Source organism: Pristiophorus japonicus, unplaced genomic scaffold (assembly GCF_044704955.1).
Source record: "Pristiophorus japonicus isolate sPriJap1 unplaced genomic scaffold, sPriJap1.hap1 HAP1_SCAFFOLD_35, whole genome shotgun sequence".
NCBI classification, from domain to species: Eukaryota; Metazoa; Chordata; class Chondrichthyes; family Pristiophoridae; genus Pristiophorus; species Pristiophorus japonicus.
In genome coordinates this window covers 4,332,948-4,352,996 of record NW_027253324.1, presented here as the reverse complement: position 1 = coordinate 4,352,996, position 20,049 = coordinate 4,332,948, and the positions used below count along the sequence as shown (strand labels likewise).

The 20,049-nt window shown below is 46.2% G+C and overlaps 2 non-coding genes across 2 annotated transcripts; both read right to left on the bottom strand.

Moving 5' to 3' along the window:
* Positions 1–1,455: 1,455 nt before the first annotated feature.
* On the bottom strand, positions 1,456–1,528 carry trnak-cuu (transfer RNA lysine (anticodon CUU)). Its single transcript has one exon. It is a non-coding gene; the product is annotated as a tRNA-Lys (tRNA).
* Positions 1,529–19,693: 18,165 nt separating this feature from the next.
* Positions 19,694–19,766, bottom strand: trnav-uac (transfer RNA valine (anticodon UAC)). Its single transcript has one exon. It is a non-coding gene; the product is annotated as a tRNA-Val (tRNA).
* Positions 19,767–20,049: the final 283 nt, after the last annotated feature.

Genomic DNA, 20,049 nt, shown 5'->3' with positions numbered 1-20,049 from the left:
TGTGACAATGCACACCGGACTGCTCTTGTTCCATTTTATCGCACATTAGTTTTTGGTTCAAAAAATATATCAGAAAGGGGACGTGAACCCACATTTTCAGAGGAGACAGTGACCTGAACACAGAACCTTAGACCGCTAGGCCATCCTGATTATTCAGTGCTGCGTGTGGCCACTTGCAGGTTGATTTTGAACTTTTGTGTCCTGTCACATGAAATAAATGAGGGCAGCAGGCTTTTCTCTGCCTGACACCGAGGAAACAGTGAGACAGACATTGCATTGTGTTCAGGTATCATCACAGCAATATCCGCAGTCAGGAGCTGAAAAGGACGAAGAGCTGAAAAAACACAAGAAGAAAGCTAAGAAATGTCAGCAATTGTGGTAAACTCTTTAATGTGTTTCCTGCTCGTTTAGTGATGCGGTGCTCACAGAGGGAGCCCGGATGCAGAAAGTAAATCTTTCATTCAAAATCTTTAAAATAATGACATGCAACAAATTAAATTGTGTGTCGAGGGATGGGGATGGGTGAAGATTATTTGTTTTATTCCCCATTCATTAACCGACAGCGTTGTTTTGTAGAATTGCTACTGAGGGACAGTGGAAACTTCAATAACTGAACTTTAACTATGTAAGGATTTTGAATCATTGATGAAGTTTTCTCCCCTTACTGACTTTACTCACTCTGTATGTTGGAGACTGGTTTAAAATGTTCAGTGCTCATGCGAAAAGGAACCAGGCGCGACTTTTGTTCAATTTATTTCACAGCAAAAATAGTCTCCAAAATAATGTTTCTACCCGTGCTCGAACGGGGTACCTTTCGCGTGTGAGGCAAAACTGACAACCGCTACACTACAGAATCATTGTGGGCAAAGTAATCTTAGGAATACAACCAGAGTTTTAACCGACACAGCTGGCCGAAACGTCAGGAGCTGGTTTTACGAGAATAGAATGAAGGTGCTATATTGAAGGAGGCTGTGAGTGTGGCAGGAATTGACCTCGTGTTTCGCAGACTTCACCCATAGGAACAGGAGATGGCCATTTAGCACCGAGTGGTTAGGATCTGGGATGCACGTCTTGAAAGGGCGGTGGAGGCAAATTCAATCTTATCTTTCAGACGGGAGTTGGATAAGTTTCTGAAGGAAAAACAATTGCAGGGCTACGGGGAAAGGGTGGGGGAGTGGAACTCGCTGAGAGTCGGCACGGGCTCGTTGGGCCGAATGGCCTTCCGTGCTGTAACCATTCCATGATTCGATAAGTTATTGGCACATTTCATAGTGTGGGTGAGAGCACAACATTGCAAAGGGACATGGATTGAGTCAGCAAAACTAGAGGCATCTGATTCAGGAGATTCGCGGGGCTTGGAAATTTCGGAGTTTAATGACTTTGAAAGGAACATTTTTGTTTTGTGCCGTTTCGGTCATCGGTTTTCCATGAAAGCAACATGAAATGAAAAGAAATCGCCCAACGTGGGGCTCGAACCCACGACCCTGAGATTAAGAGTCTCATGCTCTTCCGACTGAGCTAGCCAGGCTTCTGACCAACACACGTTTTTATCACTCATTGCAGCCAGGCGCCTGTTGGCTCGGCCCCAGATGTTAAAATTTGCTGTTGAAGAACTGACAGGGTCTTCTTCAATGGTGGACCAGGCTCGAGGGGCCGAATGGCAAACTCCGGCCCCTAATCCGCATGTGTTTATGTTTACGTCTTTATGCGGAGCTCCTTCGGGGTGAACGAGCCAAAGGAGGACAGCGGAAAAGTTACAAGGACACCCTCAAAGCCTCCCTGGTAAAGTGCAACATCACCACTGACACCTGGGAGCAGACAGCCCGAGCTGGAGAAAGTCCATCCAGGAGGGCGTTGAGCTCTTTGAGGCTCGATGCAACGATAATGAAGAGACCAAGCGCAGGCAGCGGAAGGAGCACGCGGCAAACCAGTCCCAACAACCCCTTCCCTCGACGTATGTCTGTCCCACCTGTAACAGGATCTGTGGCTCTCATATCGGACTGTTCAGCCATCAAAGGACTCACTTTGGGAGTGGAAGCAAGTCCTCCTCGATCCCGAGGGACTGCCTCTGATGGTGGCGATGATTTGCGTGTGAGGCGAACGTGTTAACCGCTACACTGCGGAAACATCTCCACTTTCAGCACCAGATTACCAGAATAAAACCCAATGTGATCGGGAGAAAATTTCCTCATATGCTCAGACCAAAATATATCATATGACAATAGAATTTTATGAATGAATAAATGATGTTTAAATCAATGCTTCTATTTTTTTTACACAGTAGATGCATAAAGATGTGTAAAATAGATGAACTATTTTTTTTACAAGGTTTCGAATTAAAAGTACAATTTCCCTGACCGGGAATCTAACCCAGGTCGCAGCCGTGAGAACGCAGTTCCGCAACACAGAACTCTTTGCTCGACGAGCTGTCCCCAGGGACATACACCGAGATAGACATCACCTGCTGCTGGAGGGCCATCAACTCAGTCAAAGATGCTCTTTGGTTTTGCCGAAACTTGCTGGTCTTCCAGAGCAAGAGGATATCCACCTCTGCGTGTTGCAGACTGGCGCAATCCAATATCCAGGATTACGTGCAGAGGGACGCACTTAAAAGTGGTGCAGTTGCCTAAAGGCAGGGTGGGGAAGGGCCACAGTTTAAAGCCCTTCTGACACGGTAAACCCCGGGGCAGGAATCAATATAAAACTCCCCTCGGGCCGTACTTGTAACTTCTTTATTGTGTACATGGAGCACCATGATCTGTAAACACATCTGTAGTACCATGTACAATGTAAGGTCTGTTTCGTGATGCACGTTGAAAAAAAGTGTAAATGTACCGTTACCCATTCCATGTACTGCACAGTGACACGTGTGATGTAATTTGTTGAATGTACTACAAGGTATCCCGTATTGTACCGAATTGTACTGGAACTGAAAAGCAAGGGAATATATCGACAGGAACTGCCGTCAGAACCCAAATGTAGTGTATGGGATTACTGACCGCAGCTAAATGTACTGAACTGCTTTTGAATGTACTGTACAAATTTTTATATGAATAAAGTATTTTTTTAAATAAAAAAATATTCTCTGCCTGACACCGGGGAAACAGTGAGACAGACCTTGGAGCAAGGGTCTGGTTATTGCCAAACAGCAAAAGAAATATTAATTCTGGAAGAACAATATCCGAACGAACAGTAACCCCGACGTGATTTAAACACGTAACCTTCGGATTTAAAATCAGACAAACTACCGTTGCACCATGAGACCTACATAGCGTGCTGGAGATGTTCCTCTATAGGAAGGTTCTGTAATACAAGGGTCTTTAAAATCTCCGTCCATTCCCACCAGGTATCACAAGTAGCGCTCACCTGACAGGCACCGTATGGTTTCTTCTTAAAGTTTTCTCTTGCTTTCACGGGAAACCATCATTAATTAACCCCTCACCTTCTTTTGCACAATCAAACAAATGCTAACTCAGGAACAGTCCATACTTCAATCACTTGTCCTGTGCTTTGCATCTTAACTCGAAAACCATATCTCATTTTACTCACTGTGTTATAGCTTTCTGGTTCAAAATCTTGATTGCCGATGACACCACGAATCTGGGGCAACTTTTTTCAAATTTAACAGCACCGGTTATTCCTACCATGCACACAAAATACAATCAGCAGTGAAGATAAAATCCCAACATGCGTATTTTCAGATTCAACGCAGTAGAATTTCAAATAAAGTGAAAGAATTTTACACTGAAAAGATTTGCAAGTGTTGCTTGTATTTGTGTCTTTAATTCATTTTTGTGGCGTCTGACTCCCGTTCATGCCACTGCTGAATAAGAAAGGAGGGTTTGACATTGACCAGACTGCACTGCCCCTGATATTTGTGAGCTCATCCTTTATATTCAGTGGTTTCTCGCCCTTTGATGGGCTGCAGTGTAGCGGGTATCACGTTGGCCTCACATTGAGTAATGTTGAGAGGGAAGACTCATCAGGGGAGGGCAGCAGCAGCCAAGTTCATGGCACCGTGGCTGGCTCTGCTACACAGGAGGGCAGGAAAAAGAGTGGGACAGCGATAGTGATAGGGGATTCGATTGTAAGGGGAATAGATAGGCGTTTCTGAGGCCGCAACCGAGTCTCCAGATGGTATGTTGCCTCCCTGGTGCAAGGGTCAAGGATGTTTCGAACGGGTGCAGGACATTCTGAAAATGGAGGGTGAACAGCCAGTTGTAGTGGTGCACATTGGTACCAACGATTTAGGTAAAAAAAAGTGATGAAGTCCTACGAGATGAATTTAAGGAGCTAGGAGCTAAATTAAAAAGTAGGACCTCAAAAGTAGTAATCTCGGGATTGCTACCAGTGCCACGTGTTAGTCAGAGTAGGAATCACAGGATAGCTCAGATGAATACGTGGCTTGAGCAGTGGTGCAGCAGGGAGGGATTCAAAGTCCTGGGGCATTGGAACCGGTTCTGGGGGAGGTGGGACCAGTACAAACCAGACGGGCTGCACCTGGGCAGGTCCGGAACCAATGTCCTAGTGGGAGTGTTTACTAGTGCTGTTGGGGAGGAGTTAAAATAAAATGGCATGGGGATGGGAAGCAATGCAGGGAGACAGAGGGAAACAAAATGGAGACAGAAACAAAAGACAGAAAGGAGATGAGGGGAAGTGGAGGGCAGAGAAACCCAAGGCAAAAAACAAAAAGGGCCACTGTACAGCAAAATTCTAAAGGGTCAAAGTGTAATAAAAAGCAAGCCTGAAAGTTCGGTGCCTCAATACGAGGAGTGTTCAGAACGCATGAGAGGTCTCTGAGTTAGTTAGAGTGGGTGAGAGCACAGATAAACAGGACCTCAAGAAAGAATGCAAAAGGCAGGAGGCAACAGAGCAGAGTAGCACTGGGGTAAGTGTAAACCACAAGGTGATAGGAACGGAAAATATGTATGAATATAAAGGGCCTGCAGGAGGAGTCAATACAAAAAATCATGGTTTAAAAACTAGTATTAAACACTCTACCTAAACGCACGCAGCATTCAAAATAAAGTAAATGAGTTGACGGCACAAATCATGACAAATGGTTATGATTTGGTGGCCATTACAGAAACGTGGTTGCAGGGTGGTGAAGACTGGGAATTAAACATACAGGGGTAGCTGACAATTCGGAAAGATAGACAAGAATGGAAAGGAGGTGGGGTAGCTCTGTTAATAAAGGATGATATTCGGGCAGTTGTGAGAGATGATATTGGCTCTAATGAATAAAATGTTGAAACGTTGTGGGTGGAGATTACAGATAATAAAGAGAAAAAGTCACTGGTGGGCGTAGTTTATAGGCCCCCAATTAATAACTTGACGGTGGGGTGGGCAATAATCAAGGGAATAATGGAGGCATGTGAAAAAGGAACGGCAGTAATCATGGGGGATTTTAACCTACATATTGATTGGTCAAATCAAATCGCACGGGGTAGCCTGGAGGAGTAATTCATAGAATGCATACGGGATTGTTTCTTAAAACAATATGTTACAGAACCGACAAGGGAGCAAGCTATCTTAGATCTGGTCCTGTGCAATGAGACAGGAATAATAAACAATCTCCTAGTAAAAGATCCTCTCGGAATGAGTGATCACAGTATGGTTGAATATGTAATATAGATTGAGGGTGAGGAATTAGTGTCACAAACGAGCGCACTATGCTTAAACAAAGGGGACTACAGTGGGATGAGGGCAGAGTTGGCTAAACTAGTTGGGAACACAGACTAAACGGTGGCACAATTGAGGAACAGCAGAGGACTTTTAAGGAGCTCTTTCACAATGCACAACAAAAATATATTCCAGTGAAAAAGAAGGGCAGTAAGAGAAGGGATAACCTGCCGTGGATAACCAAGGAAATAAAGGAGAGTATCAAATTAAAAACCAATGCGTATAAGGTGGACAAGGTTAGTGGGAAACTCGAAGATTGGGAAAATTTTAAACGACAGCAAACAATGACAAAGAAAGCAATAAAGAAAGGAAAGATAGATTACGAAATTACACTTGTGCAAAACATAAAAACAGATAGTAAAAGCGCTTACCCATATATAAAACGGCAAAGAGTGACTAAAGTAAATCTTGGTCCCTCAGAAGATGAGAAGGGGGATTTAAAAATGGGAAATGTGGAAATGGCTGAGATCTTAAACAATTATTTTGCTTTGGTCTTCACAGTAGAAGACACAAAAACCATGCCAGAAATTGCTGGTCACAGGAATGTGGAAAGGGAGGACCTTGAGACAATCACTATCACTAGGCGGGTAGTGCTGGACAGGCTAATAGGACTCAAGGTAGACAAGTTCCCTGGTCCGGATGAAATGCATCCCAGGTTATTAAAAGAGATGGCGGAAGTTATAGCAGATGCATTGGCTATAATCTTCCAAAATTCTCTGGATTCTGGGGAGGTACCAGCGGATCGGAAAGCAGCTAATGTAACGCCTCTGTTTAAAAAAGGGGGCAGACAAAAGGCAGGTAACTATAGGCCGGTTAGTATAACATCTCTCGTGGGGAAAATGTTTGCAACTATCATTAAGGAAGAAATAGCGGGACATCTAGATAGGCTTAGTGCAATCGAGCAGTCACAGCATGGATTCATGAAGGGGAAATCACGTTGAACTAATTTACTGGAATTATTTGAGGATATAACGAGCATGGTGGATACAGGTGTACCGATGGATGTGGTGTATTTAGATTTCCAAAAGGCATTCGATAAGGTACTACACAAAAGGTTACTTCCGAAGATAGAGGTACGCGGAGTCAGATGATATGTAATAGCATGGATCGAGAATTGGCTGGCGAACAGAAAGCAGAGAGTCGGGATAAATTGGTGCTTTTCAGGTTGGAAATCGGTGGTTAGTGGTGTGCCACAGGGATCGGTGCTGGGACCACAACTGTTTGCAAGAAACATAGATGACCTGGAAGAGGGGACAGAGTGTAGTGTCAGAAAATTTGCAGATGACACAAAGATTAGTGGGAAAGCGGGTTGTGCAGAAAAAAAAGAGAGGCTGCAAAGAGATTTGGACAGGTTAAGCGAATGGGCTAAGATTTTGCAGCTGGAATACAATGTCGGAAAGTGTGAGGTCATCCACCTTGGGAAAAAATACAGTAAAAGGGAATATTATTTGAATGGGGAGAAATTACAACATGCTGCGGTGCAGAGGGACCTGGGGGACCTTGTGCATGAATCCCAAAAAGTTAGTTTGCAGGTGCAGCAGGTAATGAGGAAGGTGAATGGAATGTTCGCTTTCATTGAGAGAGGGATGGAGTACAAAAGCAGGGAGGTCCTGCTGCAACTGTACAGTGTATTGGTGAGGCCGCACCTGGAGTACAGCGTGCAGTTTTGGTCACCTTACTTAAGGAAGGATATACTGGCTTTGGAGGGGATACAGAGATGATTCACTCGGCTGATTCCGCAGATGAGGGGGTTACCTTATGATGATAGATTGAGGAGACTGGGTCTTTACTCGGTGGAGTTCAGAAGGATGAGGGGTGATCTCATAGAAACATTTAAAATAATGAAAGGGATAGACAAGATAGAGGCAGAGAGGTTGTTTCCACTGGTAGGGGAGAATAGAACTAGGAGGCACAGCCTCAAAATACGGGGGAGCCAATTTAAAACCGAGTTGAGAAGGAATTTCTTCTCCCAGAGTGTTCTGAATCTGTGGAATTATCTGACCAAGGAAGCAGTTGAGGCGAGCTCATTGAATGTATTCAAGTCACAGATAGATAGATTTTTAACCACTAAGGGAATTAAGGGTTACGGGGAGCGGGCGGGTAAGTGGAGCTGAGTCCACGGCCAGAACAGCCATGATCTTGTTGAATGGCGGAGCAGGCTCGAGGGGCTAGATGACCTACTCCTGTTCTTAATTCTTATGTTTCTTATGTTTCTTGTGGTGTAGGCGTCGACTAAAACTAAAAACATTTTTGAAAGGACCTGCGTAGTCCTCATGGATGCGTGCCCAAGGCTTGGTGGGCCAGGACCAGGGGCTAACGGGGGCTTCCCTGGGCGCATTACCCAGTTGGGCAAACGTGTTGCACCTGCGAACACAATGTTCCAGATCTGCGTCTATCCCTGGACACCAAATGTGTGACTTGGCAATTGCCTTCCTCATGACAATGCCCGGGTGCTCATTGTGGAGTTCTCTGATGAACACCTCTCTGCCAATGTGGTTTTTACGCGGTTTCCCCACAGTAGGCAATCGGCCTGAATCGAGAGTTCATCCCTGCGCCTGTGGAATAGTTTAACTTCCTCAGGGCATGCCCTGTACGTGGCTGCCCAGTCCCCATTCAGGACACATTTATTGACTAGACACAATAGCGAGTCTCTATTTGTCCAGACTTTAATCTGACGGGCTGTCACGGGTGAGCCTTCGCTATCGAAAGCTTCAACAGCCATGACCATCTCAGAAACATGCTCGGTTGCCCCCTTAGTGGAGGATAGTGGGAGCCTGCTGATTTCATCGGCGCAGTTTTCGGTGCCCGGTCTGTGCCGAATTGTGTTGTCATAGGCGGCTAACGTGAGTGCCCACCTCTGTAGCGGGCCGATGCGTTTACATTTATGGCCTTGTTGTCGGCCAAAAGGGACGTTAGGGGTTTGTGATCCATCTCCAGCTCAAATTTCCTGCCAAACAGGTACTGGTGCATTTTCTTTACCGCATATACACATGCGAGCGCCTCCTTTTCTACCATCCCATAGCCCCTTTCTGCCTGGGACAGACTTCTGGAGGCCTAAGCTACCGGCTGTAACTGACCCTTGGCATTTTCATGCTGCAACACACACCCGACACCATAGGACGACGCATCGCACGTTAACACAAGTTTCTTACATGGGTCATATAGCGTTAACAGTGTGTTGGAACATAACAAATTGCGTGCTCTATTCAAAGCACTTTCCTGGCTGTCCCCCCAGACACATGCGCGACCTTTGCGTAGGAGCATGTGTAGCGGCTCTCGCAGCGTGCTCAATTTGGAAGAAAGTGAACAAAATAGTTCAGGAGCCCCAGGAACGAACGCAGCTCCGTCGTGTTACGGGGTCTGGGTGCTCTCTGGATCGCTTCCGTTTTTGAGGCAGTAGGGCTGATCCCGTCTGCTGCTACCCTCCTGCCCAGGAATTCTACCTCTGGAGCTAGGAAGACGCACTTCGCATTTTCCAGTCGCAGCCCTATCCGGTCAAGTCTGCATAGCACCTCCTACAGATTGTGGAGGTTTTCTTCAGTATAGTAATCCGTGATGAGGATGTCGTCCTGAAAAACCACCATCCCTGGAATCGACTTGAGGAGGCTTTCCATATTTCATTGGAAGATCGTGGCAACCGAGCGAATCCCGAACGGACATCTGTTGTACTCAAACAACCCCTTGTGTGTCGTGACGGTGGTCAGCTTCTTCGACTCACTCGCCAGCTCCTGGGTCATGTAAGCTGAGGACAGGTCTAATTTTGAAAAATGTTTGCCACCGCCCAATTGCTGGTGGCCTTGTAATCACCACATAAAGTGACCGACCTATCCGCCTTGAGCACCGGCACAATCGGGCTCGCTCAGTCACTGAATTCGACTGGCGATATGATGCCTTCCCTTAGCAGGCAGTCCAATTCGCCTTCTATCTTTTCCCGCATCACTTGCGGCTCCACCCTGGTCTTGTGGTGTACTGGCCTGGCGTCCGTGTTTATGTGAATCACTACCTTGGCCCCCATGAAAGTGCCAATGCCGGGTTGAAATAATGAGTCAAATTTGTCCAGGATCTGTGAGCATGATACTCGCTCCGCAGAGGAAATTGCATTGACATCGTCCCATTTCCAGTTCATGACAGCAAGCCAACTTTGTGGGTCACGACTACCATGGCGCTGCCTAGCACCGGAATTATGTCCTTTGTGTATGTTCGCAGCTGTGCGTCAATCGGCAATAATTTTGGCCTACTGTCCTTGGACGCCCACAACCTTTTGAGCTATTTGATACCTATCAGGGACTGGCTGGCCCACGTGTCTAGCGTCACTGATACTGGGATGCCATTGAGGAGCACTTTCATCATTATCGGTGGCGTCCTTGTGTATGAACTGTATACGTGCTTCACCTGAACTCGCTGAACTTTAGCTTCCAGCGATTATCCCCAGTGTCCATTTCTGCAATTTCTGCAGGTATTTATCTCATCTCTGCAAACTCCGGCTGAGTGTGTGCATGCACGCCTCCAACATGAGCTGCTGTTGGAAACAAAATGTCTCTTGCCAGTCGATCGTCACTGACTGCCCCGTGATTGTCCTTGAGTGCACCATTAACAGGTGTTGATGGCCCCATTAATGGCCGCATTGTCCCTTGCAATGACGTGAATCGCCGTTCAGCTTGCCATTGTCTCTGTCGAACTCCCCCTCTGGGTTCGGCTACATATTGGGGCATGCCTGACTGCCCTTGGCTGCCTGGAGAAGTGTGTGATGCTTTAACAATGTTGAATCTCTGTCCCAACCATTGCTTAACACAGTACCTCTCGTCAGTTCAGCTAGTGGCCATGCTCGCGTGGTTTAAATCCCAGTTTCTCGTCGCCATTGATACGTCCTTACTATACAGTGTAAATGCACACGAGGCCCATGCTTCAGAGAAGGTCAGTCTGTGACCTGTCCTTTATTCCTTAGCACTCAAATGATGGAAGTGGGTGGAGCTTCCCCTTTTACACCTGAAGATCCAGGTTAGGATTGTCTCCCACAAGTTCGCCACCTAGTGGTCAATATACTCGCAGTGCATAATTTAGGTCAGATTATACATGGGTTACAATGCTGGTTGAATACATGACAGTCCCGGCCTCACTCCCTCTGGAGCTGGGGACGAGTGATTAGTCGATGGGTTGTTTTCGGCTTCAATCTGCTGTTGTCAAGCGAGGCGGAGATGCAGGATCCTTTAATAATCTCTCACAACTCAACTGAAAGCAGCCGGAACGTGCAGCTTTGAGAGGGGCTTTCTGCACCGTCAGGGCTGGAAACGGGAGGGAGTGAGAGACACTGTGTCGAGTTTGAGTGTGTACAGAACTGTACGGAGAAACCAGCCAGTGTAACAGGGCTGTGAGACACTGCATTTTTGTTCATAGTATAGTATTAGGCAGTCCCTCGTATCGAGGATGACTTGTTTCCACACGAAAAAGCGATGAGTTTACAGGTGTTTCGATGAGGGATCTGACAATCTAGGTCCCGAACTACATCCTGAAGGGTGGAAGATGCTTGTGGGTGGATTGTTTTAACGTGGGGTGACCGTTGCACACCAGCCACCACACGGGGGCGAGGTCTTGGTTCATGGGTGAGGTCTTGGTTCAGTGGCAAGGATTACCCAAGAAGACCATAGACCAAGCTCTGCTGCATGGACCTAGTGTGTACACATGCGCCGACTATCCATAGATCGCAGTGTGGGCTGGCCCGTGCTGTCCCTGGTCCCTCGCCTCTCCTGAGCACCGATCACGACGCTCCTGGGCCCCGATCTCTCACCGCTCCTCCGCTCCGATCAAAAATGGAGTAGTCAGAAACAGGACATCAATTAGCCTCTCTTATCTTGGAGACATCAAATATCAACACTGTTATTTGAAATATCAAAATATTAAACTCCAGCCTAGTTGAAGGGTTATTAACATCAGCAGAAACAAACACCAACTTTGTTAATATTGAACCATTAATGTCAATTATTCCATTTTTTTATATTTGAATTGAACAATGTTCAAAATGTTTCCATGCGGTTTCAAACCAGGGACTTTTCGCGTGTTAGGCGAACGTGATAACCACAACACTGCGATTGACATGGTGCTAGGAACATAACCAGAGCTTTAACCTACACAGCTGGCCGATACTTCAGGAGCTGGTTTTACGAGAATAGAATAATGGTGCTCTATTTAGGAAGGCTGTGAGTGTAGCAGGAATTGATCTCGTGTTTCCCAGACTTTACACATAGTAACAGGAGCGAGTGGTTAGGATCAGGGATGCATGGCTTGAAAGGGCGGTGGAGACAGACTGAATCTTATCTCTGAGATGGGAGTTGGATAAGTGTCTGAAGGAAAAACAATTGCAGGGCTTCGGGGAAAGGGCGGGCGAGTGGGACTCGCTGTGAGTCGGTACGGTCTCGACGGACCGAATGGCCTTCCGTGCTGTAACCATACCATGATTCGATAAGTTAGTGGCACATTTCATAGTGTGGGTGGGAGCACAACATTGCAAATGGACATGGATTGAGTCGGCAAAAGTAGAGGCATCTGATTCAGGAGATTCGCGGGGCACGGAAATTCGGGAGTTTAATGACTTTGAAAGGAACATTTTTGTTTTGTGCCGTTTCGGTCAGAGAAATGTTTGGGAAAGGAATTTTTCGCAGAAAGGGATGCAGCATTTAACCTTCTGCCTGAAACTTCTTTCTGGGTGTCAGGTCACATTTCGTTTCAATGTTTTTCTTCCAGAATTGCTATAAGAACATAAGAATTAGGAACAGGAGTGGGCCATCTAGCCCTTCGAGCCTGCTCCAACTTCCCCAACATCGGGAACAATCTACCCGCATCTAACCAGTCCTGTGCCATCAGAATCTTGTATGTTTCGATGAGATCCCCTCTCATCCTTCCAAACTCGAATGTATAAAGGCCCAGTTGATCCAGTCTCTCCTCATTTGTCAGTCCAGTCATCCCGGGAATCAGTCGGGTGAACCTTCGCAGCACTCCCTCAATAGCAAGAACGTCCTTTCTCAGATTAGGAGACCAAAATTGAAAACAATATTCCAGGTGAGGCCTCACCAAGTCCCTGTACAGCGCTAGTAGGACCTCCCTGCTCCTGTACTCAAATCCCCTAGCTATGAAGGCCAAAATACCATTTACCTTTTTCCTGCCTGCTGTACCTGTATGCCAACTTTCAGTGACTGATGAACCATGACACCCAGGTCTCGTTGCACCTCCCCTTTTCCTAATCTGCCACCATGCATAAAATATTCTGTCTTCACGTTTTTGCCCTCAAAGTGGATAACCTCACATTTATCCACATTATACTGCATCTGCCATGAATTTGCCCACTCACCTAACAAGTCTAAGTGACCCTGCAGTCTCTTAGCGTACCCCTCACAGCTCACACCGTCACCCAGTTTAGTGTCATCTGCAAACATGCAGATATTACACTCAATTCCTTCATCCAAATCATTGATGTACATTGTAAAGAGCTGGGGTCCCAGCACTGAGCCCTGCGGCACTCCACTCGTCACTGCCTGCCATTTTAAAAAGGACCCTTTATTCCCGACTCTCTGCTTCCTGTCTGCCAACCAGTTCTCGATCCACGTCAGTATATTACCCCCAATACCATGTGCTTTGATTATGCACCCCAATCTCTTGTGTGGACCCTTGTCAAAAGCCTTTAAAAGTCCAAATACACCACATCCACTGGTTCTCCCTTGTCCACTCTACTAGTTACATCCTCAAAAATTCCAGAGGATTTGTCAAGCATAAATCCATCCCTTTCATAAATCCATGCTGACTTGGACCGATCCTGTCACTGCTTTCCAAATGCGCTGCTGTTTCATCCTTAATAATTGATTCCAACATTTCCCCATGACTGATGTCAGGCTAACCGGTCTATAATTACTCGCTTTCTCTCTCCCTCCCTTCTAAAAAAGTGGTTTTACATTAGCTAACCTCCAGTCCATAGGAACTGATCCCGAGTCAATCGACTGCTGGAAAATGATCACCAATGCATCCACCATTTACAGGCCGACTTCCTTAAGTACTCTTGGATGTAGACTATCAGGCCCCAGGGATGTATCATCCTTCAATCCCAACAATGTCCCACCTCATAAGGATATCCTTCAGTTCCTCCTTCTCACTAGACCCTCGGTGTCCTCGTACTTTTGGAAGGTTATTCGTGTCTTCCTGCGTGAAGACGGAACTGAAGTATGTGTTCAATTGGTCTTCGATTTCTTTGTTCCCCGTTATAAATTCACCTGAATCCGACTGCAAGGGACCTACAGTTGTCTTCACTAATCTTTTACTGTTCATCTTTACAGAACTTTTTCCAGTCAGTTTGTATGTTCCAAGCAAGCTTCTTCTCATAATCCATTGTCCCCCTCCTAATGTAACCCTTAGTCCTCCTCCATTGAATTCTAAATTTCTACCAGTCCTCAGGTTTGTTCCTTTTTCTGGCTAATTTATCTGTCTCTTCCTTGGTTTTAACACTATCCTAAATTTCCCTTGTTAGCCACGGTTGAGCAACGTTCTCCGTTCTATTTTTACTCCAGACAGGGATGTGCAATTGCTGAAGTCACCCGTGTGATCTTTAAATATTTGCCATTGCCTATCCACCGTCAACTCTTTAAGTATCCTTGGCCAGTCTATTCTAGCCAATTCACACCTCATACCGTCAAAATTACCTTTCCTTAAGTTCAGGACCCAAGTGTCTGAATTAACTGTGACACTCTCCATCTTAATGAAGAATTCTACCATGTTATGTTACTCTTCCCCAAGGGGTCTCGCACAACAAGATTGCTAATTAGTTCCTTCTCATTACACATCACCCAGTCAAGGATGGCCAGCTCCCTTCTTGGTTGAGAAAATCATCCATAACACACTCCATGAAATCCTCCTCCACCACATTACTGCCATGTGGTTAGCCCAATCACTGTGTAGATGAAAGTCACCCATGATAACTGCTGTACCACCACTGCACACATCCCTTCTTTCTTGTTTGATGCTGTCACCAACCTTACCACTACTTACCAGTGAGAGAGACATTGCAGCAAGTGTCTGGTTATTGTGAAACAGCAATTGCTAAAAGAACAGTGACCCCGACATGATTTGAACACGCAACCCTTTAATCCAAAGTCAGGCACACTACCTTTGCACCACAAGGTCTACGCATTAGTTAAGGGATGTTCGTCTATATGACGATTCTGCAATACAAGGGGCTTTAAAATCCTCGCCCATTTCCACCAGGTATCACAAGCAGCGCTCACCTGACTGTAACCGGATGGTTTGTTCGAAAACTTTTCTCTTGCTTTCATAGGAAAGCATCATTAATAACACCTCACCTTCTTTTACACATTCAAACAAATGCTAAGCCAGGGACACTCCACACTTCAATCATTTGTGCTGTGCTTTGCATCTTAACTCGAAACCCATATCCCATTTTACTCACTGTATTTTAGCTTTCTGGTTCAAACTCTTCATTGCCGATGACACCACGAATCTGGGGCAACTTTTCTCAAATTTAACAGCACCGGTTATTCCTACCGTGCGCACAAAATACAATCAGTAGTGAAGATAAAATCCCACTATGCGTATTTTCAGATTCAACGCAGTAGGATTTCAAATAAAGTGAAAGAATTTTACACTGAAAAGATTTGGAGTGTTCCTTGTATTTGTGTCTTTAATTAAACTTTGTGACGTCTGACTCCCGTTCATGCCACTGCTGAATAAGAAAGGAGGGTTTGACATTGACCAGACTGCACTGCCCCTGATATTGGTGAGCTCCTCCTTTATATTCAGTGATTTCTCGCCCTTTGATGGGCTGCATTGCAGCGGATATCACGTTGGCCTCACTCTCGAAAGGTCCTCGGTGGATCCGTTTTCTCTCACTCAAAGTTATCTATTTATTAAAGTGAAATAAAAAGCAATTAAGGAATAAGGGAGCCCTTTTGCCTGAGCAAATAAAAACAGCAAATGCTGGAAATCTCTGCAGGTCAGGCAGCATTTGCAGGGAGACTAAACTCGCCTCCGATTGTTCATCCACAGCAAGTTTAAACATAATGTTTCCACCCAGGATCGAACCAGGGACCATTTGCGTGTAAAGCAAACGTGATAACCACTGCACTGCAGAAACCTCTGGTACAGCTGCTCCAACAGAGGGGAGCTGACCAGTGAGCTCCCTCTGTGCTGATCGGGAATGTGTTGGCTCACCTTCAACAACTTCTGTCCCACACTGAAAGTTCTCAATCATTCTCCTCCGCTGACATTTACAGAAATGTCACGGATCACCCAGCCACCGTGTTCACTTCCACAGACTCTCAGTGGGGCCGCAGAGGCTCCTACCGTCTCCCCGCGATCAGCCATATCAACCAGTTTACAAAATTAAACACCGAACACGTGCCCGGCAAAGGGCAGGGGAAGCCAGATAGTCTGTAAGCTCAGTCTATCACAGAAAGTATTGGTATTCATGGAGATTACAGCAATTATTAATCGTCTCACAGACCTCAATTATTTTTATGCGATGAATTGATCGAGGATGGAAACCAGGTTAGTGCCCCAGGTCTTAACCCCTTGACCACCAGAGAACAGATACGATACATGTCAATATATTTATATATATTTATATATGAACCTGAATGTCAATGGCTAGCTACCTAGACCTCGTGGCGCCCACGGTAGTGTGTCTAAACTTGAGTGAGAGAAATTGTTCCACAGTGACACCTGTCATTTGTTCTACATGGTTACTGCTTGTAATATTACAAGGTGTGCACCAGATGGCACTGCATTGGGAGACTTTTAGCTTACCTGTACAGGTGTGCCTGGCCTAGTGTAAAAGGCAGGCCACCAGGTCTGATCCTCACTCTGTGGTTATCAATAAATGACACATTGTCTCGTAGAGTCATCATCAGAGCATCTGAAGGTATAACAATTGGCGACGAGATTCCGGATCTTCTCACGAAAATGGCTAACCTTGGTACGTTGCAGCATTTTGCTGAGGGGGATGATTGGGAAGCCTTTGTGGAGAGGCTTGTCCATTTCTTCACAGCAAACGACCTGGCTGGTGACGACCCGGCCACACTGGCTGATAAGTACAGAGCTATCCTGCGAACCAATTGTGGGCCCACGGTCTGTGGCCTCGTCAGGGACTTGCTGGCACCAATGAAGACAACGAGGAGCTTGTAATACTGATCCAAGAACAACTCAAGCACAAAGAGAGCATCCTCACCGCCAGAGAGCGGTTTTATACACAGCGACGGCCCGAAGGCCAGGAGATTACGAAATATGCTACAGACCTCAGGAGGCTGGCGGCACCGTGGGATTTTGGTGACCACCTCACTGAAGCACTGCGAGATATCTCTGTCATCGGAATCGGCAACGAGGGCCTTCTTCATAAGCAACTGTCAGCAGATACCACAGTCACACTGCAGAAGGCCATCTCCATGAGCCAAGCATTCATGACCTCGAACTGTGGCTCTAGGCAGATGACTCATCACTCAGGACTCAAACCCGGCAAGTACTGTGCACAGAGTGGTGCCTTTTAGAGGCTGGACTCTAGAACGTGAACCTTCTCAGGGGAGAGGGAACATGCCCCCGAGTCCGTTAACTCAATGTCCATGGTCAGATTAGCCATGACCTTATTGAATGGCAGAGCAGGATCGAGGGGCCGAATGGCCGACTCCTGTTCCTATTTCTTATGTTCTTTTGTGAATCATTTAAGGAGCTTGAATCATTCATGAAGTTTTCTCCCCTATCTGACATTACACACTCTGTATTTCGGAGACTGGTTTAAAATATTCAGTGCTCATGCGACAAGGAACCTGGGGCGAATTTTGTTCAATTTATTTCACAGCAAAAGTAGTCTCCAAAATAATGTTTCTACACGGGTTCAAACCGGGGACATTTCACGTGTGGTTCTCCAAAGTGGTGGAGGTTGTGCTCGAGTTTAAAATGGTGCATTCGATCCACTTTGAAAATGCATCTACTACTACGAGGAACATTTTGCCCATGAATGGGCCCGCATAATGTATGTGCACCCGCGACCACGGTTTGGTAGGCCAGGGCTAGGGGGTCAGTGGAGCCTCCCTGGGGGCATTGCTGAGCTGGGCACAAATAGTGCACCTTCGGACGCAGAGCTCCAAGTCCGCGTCAATACCACGCCTCCAGACGTGGAATCTGGCTATGGCCTTCATGAGAACGATCCCCGGGTGCTCGCGGTGGAGCTACCGGACAAATGCCTCTCTGCCTCGCAGAGGCATGACTACTCGTCTGCCCCACATCAGGCAGTCTGCTTGTAGTGATAGCTCATGCATGCTCCTGTGAAAGGGTTTTAATTGCTCGGGGCAGGCATCACGAGCCTCTGCCCAGTCACCGGTTAGGACACATCTTTTTTATAAGGATAACGTGGAGTTGCTGGCCGTCCAGGCTCTGATTTGGTGAGCTGTTATGAGCGAACCTGTGGACTCAAAGGCATTGATTGGCATGACTATCTCACAGTCCTGTTCGTCAGACCCTTCCGTGGTGGCCAGGGGTAGCATGCTGAGCGCGTCGGCACAGTGGTCTGTGCCTGGTCTGTGCCTTATGGTATAGTCGTAGGACGCCAGCATGAGTGCCCACCGTTGAATTCGCGCCGAGGCGTTGCCGTTTATTGCCTTACAGAAACTTCTGGTACAACAGCCCCAACAGAGGGGAGCTGACCAGTGAGCTCCCTCTGTGCTGATCGGGAATTTGTGTTGGCTCACCTTAAACAACTTCTGTCCCACACTGAGGGCCCAAGTTTCGGGTGGAGTTGCTCCTCGTTTTTTGGAGCAACTAGTTTACTTTGGAGAATGTTAGAAATTGCAATTCTCGGATATTAGTTTGCTCCAGTTCAACTGAGTTCGTTGAGGTTGGCTTCAGGTAAGGTATTTTTTTTCAAAAAGGGGCGTGTCCAGCCACTAAGGCATGTTTTGCAAGTTTCGGCAGTGAATACTTAAAACAAACTAACTTCGGCTGGAGTAAGTGCCCACTTTTGTAAGTTCAGAACAACCTTACCAGGAGGTAAGCTCAGTGCAGGCACAGCCAGAGAGGGGGTGGGAATCAAACACAAAAAGGATTGAAGCATTAAACACATCACTTAAAATGTCCAAAAACCTCTTTTGATGATATCTTGCCTTATATCTGCTGAATGAGGATAGTTGCTTCTCTTTTTATAAATAAACAAGTGTAAACTCACGGCTGAGGCAGGCACATTCCGGCAGCTTTCAGATGAGCAGTGAGGTATTATTTAAGGGTACGACGGCCCTGTAACCCCCCACACCAGGATATCATCTCCCCCGGGGTTTTCCTCAGCTTGTGCTCGGTGTACGGGGAGCTTTGGCCCGGGTCCGAGGTAGCTTGCATTCCAGGGATGGACAATAACCCTCTGAGCTCTGGACCTGGGAAGAGCTAATAACTAATGATTTTTTTATGGGTTTGTAATGTGGCTTAGATCTGCTGGTATTAACCGAGGCAGGGTCTGTGAGAAATTGCATTGTGTTCAGGTTTAATCACAGCAATATCCGCAGTCAGGAGCTGAAACGGACGAAGAGCTGAAAAAACACAAGACAAAAGCTTAAGAAATGTCAGCAATTGTGGTCAACTATTTAATGTGTTTCCTGCTGGTTCAGTGGTGCGGCGCTCACAGAGGGAGCCCGGATTCAGAAAGTAACACTTTCATTCAAAATCTTAGAAATAATGACATGCAACGAATTAAACTGTGTGTCGGGGGATGGGGATGGGTGAAGATTATTTGTTTTATTCCCCATTCATTAACCGACAGCGTTGTTTTGTAGTATTGTTACTGAGGGTCAGTGGAAACTTCAATAACTGAACTTTAATCATTCGAGGATTTTGAATCATTGATGAAGTTTTCTCCTTATCTGACTTTACACACTCTGCATTTAGGAGACTGGTTTAAAATGTTCAGTGCTCATGTGACAAGGAACCTGGGGCGACTTTTGTTCAATTTATTTCACAGCAAAAATAGTCTCCAAAATAATGTTTCTGCCCGGGATCGAACCGGGGACCTTTCGCGTGTAAGGCGTACGTGAGAACCGCTACACTACAGAAACGCTACCGTTCAGGTAATCTCAGGAATATAACCAGAGCTTTAACCTACACAGCTGGCCGATACTTCAGGAGCTTGTTTTCCGAGAATAGAATGACGCTGCTATATTTAGGAAGGCTGTGAGTGTGGCAGGAATTGATCTCGTGTTTCCCAGACTTTACACATAGGAACAGGAGATGGCCATTTAGCAGCGAGTGGTTAGGATCTGGAATGCACGGCTTGAAAGGGCGGTGGAGGAAAAATCAATCTTATCTTTCAGACGGGAGTTGGATAAGTGTCTGAAGGAA